The sequence below is a fragment of the Papaver somniferum genome, chromosome 1 (assembly GCF_003573695.1).
Source record: "Papaver somniferum cultivar HN1 chromosome 1, ASM357369v1, whole genome shotgun sequence".
Taxonomy (NCBI): domain Eukaryota; kingdom Viridiplantae; phylum Streptophyta; class Magnoliopsida; order Ranunculales; family Papaveraceae; genus Papaver; species Papaver somniferum.
In genome coordinates this window covers 72,290,924-72,295,370 of record NC_039358.1, presented here as the reverse complement: position 1 = coordinate 72,295,370, position 4,447 = coordinate 72,290,924, and the positions used below count along the sequence as shown (strand labels likewise).

The 4,447-nt window shown below is 33.5% G+C and overlaps 1 long non-coding RNA gene across 1 annotated transcript; it reads left to right on the top strand.

The window, feature by feature from the left end:
* The first annotated feature begins 1,726 nt into the window (after window positions 1-1,726).
* On the top strand, window positions 1,727-3,204 carry LOC113330342. The gene is made up of 4 exons (XR_003350181.1): window positions 1,727-1,865; window positions 1,938-2,126; window positions 2,576-2,736; window positions 2,865-3,204. It is a non-coding gene; the product is annotated as an uncharacterized LOC113330342 (long non-coding RNA).
* The last annotated feature ends 1,243 nt before the right edge of the window (window positions 3,205-4,447 follow it).

The following is a 4,447-nucleotide window of genomic DNA, read 5'->3' as shown; positions in this document are numbered from 1 at the left end:
TGAGAATCTACCTTGGCAAGAATAAGAGTCGATGTTGTTTTATTTGTCGAGCGATAATTGTTTGAGAATGAATAATTGAACCTATTGATATGAGTTTGGTCGAATCCTAGACCCAATAACTCTCTATTTTATTCCTTTAAAATTAATCTTAACACGTCTTAGAGTTCGAATCCTATTTACTACAACCACTTTAAAACAAAATCAGGAGGAGACAGGAGACTAGGGTATCGGGCGGATGCTTCAGATGTTGATGTAACTTTTGTCTTTTGGAGATGTCCTTAGATGTTGAGGAGCTTCTGGATGGGTGTTAAATGGTTGTAGATCTTTGGTTCGCTTGGAAAGTCTTCTTCTAGGCCCATATCTTTTTCAATCCCACTTCTAGTTACAGGTCGTGTAAGCGACATTCATCACTTCTTCTAAGTGATATGTAATTGATATAAAGAGTGGTAAAAATTTACAAGAACTGGAATCAGTATCAACTAGATTATCACATGAAAACCTAAAATGATTTTTCTTTATCATGTATCTTCGGTGAAACATCTCAACCTTGACTTTAGAAATCTACTCCAGAAGACTTTTACTATTACAACAGATAACAATTACATACAGAAAGGCAAACGTCTTTTTGTATGAACCGGTAATCATGGTGTAGAGTGAGAAAAAATCTTTATCCATTAAATAGAAATATGATAGGACACCAAATTCTATATAATTTTGGATGTTGATCAAGCAATTATAACTGTTTCTTTAGAATAAAGAAATAAAAATATTTTGGTATAGTTTATTTTGACGGTTTACAATGAATTTTTGTTTTTCTATTTTCGATTATTTTCTATGTCCTATCATCACCTATGGACTTATATTGTCTACCATTGCCATAATAGGTGAAGATTTTGTTTTCCACCGCTTTATATGTGAAAATTTCATATTTCTCCTTCATATTTCAAATTAAAACTAAAACTTTAACTTGAATTTTTAGTGAAAATTTTGTTATCAACATTATGTTTTTGGAAAATTCTGATATTTTCAACATAACTTGGGTTTTCAACCAAACCCAAATAAATGACGTATCAATTTAAAGATTAATGAATGGAATTTTAGCATATTAGTAGAATTGTAAATTTTGTTTTTTGGTTCCCACTAATTAAGTAAATAATTAATTATATAAGATTAAGTGATTAATGATATTCAACATTCAGATTGTTCCCATGAAAAAAAATGTGAAAAAAGAATTTTGTAACAATAAAAAGGTGAAAACAAATTTCCACTTCGGAGGACTCTTCCCTCAAAAAAATAGGTACAAAATAAAATAATCACATTAAAAATTAAAAAAAAATTGTTATAAGAAAACGGGTTAAAAAGCAAAGTTCCACTGTATTCGGATAAATTAAAGACATAAGGCTAAGTGTAGTGGATTGATGGAAAGAGGTAACTAAAGGGACATAAAACAGGAGCTAAAGCCTCAGAAAGGGAAATATATATTAAATTAATTAGTGTATCAAGACTATAATAAATAGGAGTATTACTTAATTTCAAAAATAAATAAAAATAAGGGTATTACTGGAATGAATCGTCTGGGAACTTGAATTATGGCTATATAAATGGACAACCAAACATTGATTCTCCGCCTTGGACGGAGCAAGTAGCTTTGAGTTTTTAAGTGGTGTCTGTCGGAGAGGAAAGAAATGACATTTTGGGGTTAACTTAATTTTTTATCCTAGATTCTTACTTGCTGAATATCTAGTTATTTTTTGATCTTGAATTTTCTATTTCTTAAAATAGATCTTATAAACATTTTATTTTCATTTGTGTATTCTAAATTTCTAAGGTGTGGAACTAGAACCGAGAAATCCTTACATATACAGGTACAATAGCTCTTTGGAAAGGCTCCGTATTTCTCAGGTAAGCTTCTCACCAAGTTAAATTTTATTTCTCAGGTAAGTTTGTTGCGGTTCTATGTAAAATAGGAAACAAGAGTCCGTGTTCTCTATGTTCAATCAGTGAAGGATCGCATAATTTGAACATTGAGTTGGAGGAAAAGGAAGATGTTGTCTTGGAGGTTTTCGGCGGGAGAAAAGTGCATCTGACTAGTTTCTATTTTGGGCTTAATGGTCGATGTGGAAATGGTGATTACTTTCTTCCTTAATTTATGTCTTTTTATTTGTTTGTAATGTGTTTCTTAAATTCTTTTATTTTAATTATATGGGGTTTGGAATTCATCACAAATATCCCCCTCACATAGTCACATGGTTTGAAACAGAATTAGAAATAAAGTATATCCTTAGCAACGATTTTTCGTCCAAAAGGTGTTAACTTGTTGTTAACTTAACACGGTCGCACCACATATCATTATATTTGTACTTTGGACTCTATTACTCTTTAATGGTTTCGATCGTCTCCCCTAAGTCACTCATCACCAGAAAAGATTGAAACCCTTAAATTATCGGTATTGTTATAGAAAACGCCTTTTTTTACTCTCATTTTTACAGTTGAAATTCAGTTTTTGGTACTTCTTCGGTATTAATGTTGAAAGTAAAATTTTGGATACTTTGTCTCTCATTTTTACTCGTTGTAGATTTGATGGAAATAGGCACAGGACTTCCAAAAGAGATTTTATAGATTCGGGAAGAGGTGTGTCAGAGGTTGTACCAAAAGATAATAGATTGTACAACTCTCGCTGAGGTACTTGTTCGGCTAGGATTTTGGGTACCAGACGTCCTGAAAAGCAAAGAATAGGTTAGCCAAAATATTATTTGTGTTTTTAAATAATTCAGATCCAATTTGAAGTCCCATGCTTGATAGTATAATTCACTGTTCTTTATGTCGTTTTTACTGTAATGACATTTAATAAGTTTTGCACGCAGCTACAATTGATTACCATGAGAGCATTATTTATGTCGCATCTTGATAGAGCCATCAACCACACACTGCTTGAACAAGTTGAAGCATATGAGAAAACGGTACTTATTAATATGTGGCAGAATGTCGAGCATGGTACAGGAGAACATCATAAAACGAAAATGGCTCCCGCGGATGGCCCATTGCTAGGAGGTAGAGTGCATCAACAAAAAAAAAGGAAATTTCCTTCTTGATTGATAATCATGTCGGCTTAACCATAGAGGACTATGATGAGTTTCCTCCTTGATTGTTTCTGTTGTTCTCTATTCGTTCTATATCCGGCTATGAATTTTTCTTTCGTATGCATGTTACTTGTTCTCCTGTGGTTGTTTTTCTTAGCTTTGAATATTAAGTCTTTAGTTAAACTCTTGTTCTACTGCTTTTTCCTGGAACTTTATGCCCTTGTTTAGTTGTAATCCGTCTGCCTTTAATCTATTTAGTTTAGGTTTACCGTTCAACAAAAAACAATAAATTTCTGAAACAATAATACATTAATATTATATCAAAATTTTACCATACCACTAAAAAACTAAACGAAAGCCGTGCGCTCTCACATTCTCTAAATAATGGCCCCCTATGTGAAGGGGCGGTTTTTACGTAGTCTTGGTGAACCGAGCATAATCAAGGGAATAAACCTCCAGACACAATACAGGTGGGTCCCTGCTAAACTCACGAGGGGAGGGACCCACCAGGGACCACAAAAATCTAAAGTATGTGACTTTTTGGAATGTTGAAAGTAAACGACTTTTTGGAATGTTAAAGATGGAAGAAGATTAAAAGCACCAAAGCACAATCGTTACTGGTCTAGTACAAAAAATTGGAAGAAGAAGTACCTTTCGTTTGAAGACTCGAGGTGACGCCTCGTTTTCTACTCCCTCCTTCGTTCCACTTTACTTGATGTTGTTGGAGTTGTTTGGCTCAATACACACATGCTAATCGCACATACGGTAGCTACAGACAGTCCCATATGGAGGAAGACAAGTTCCATATACATAGACCAAGGCCTTTTAGATGAAAATCCAACACCTAACTTTAAGGTGGTCAAGTGAGGACAATATCGGTGCTATCGGTGCTATGTGGCCGTTCCAGGAGAGGGTGCGGCGGTCCGAGGTACTACAAATGTTTAAATGTTTTAGGTTTTATTTTCTGTTCAAAAATAGATGGGAGTTTTAGTATTTTCCCAAAATTCTCTCTGATTTACCTTTTATTTGGAATCACACCAGAGCATAAATTCTCATCGTAATCAACATAAACAATTACTCCAATTTTTAAATATTTACCGCGGAAAATCTATAAAAATTTGGTGCATACCAAGTAAATTGCAATGGGGTTGGTAATTTTCCTTAGAATCTAGAGACTAAAAACTTGGTAATTTAATTTTTTTAAGAGGTATTTATTTGGGTATAATTGGAAAAATTTAACTCTCTTTCTCTCTCTCTCTGATGTTCCTTAATTTGCCTGAAAAACTCCACAACATCAAGTAAAAAGGAACGACAAGAGTAAAAATATAATGGCTGATGCTTCTCTTTCGAATGAATTACGGATATCC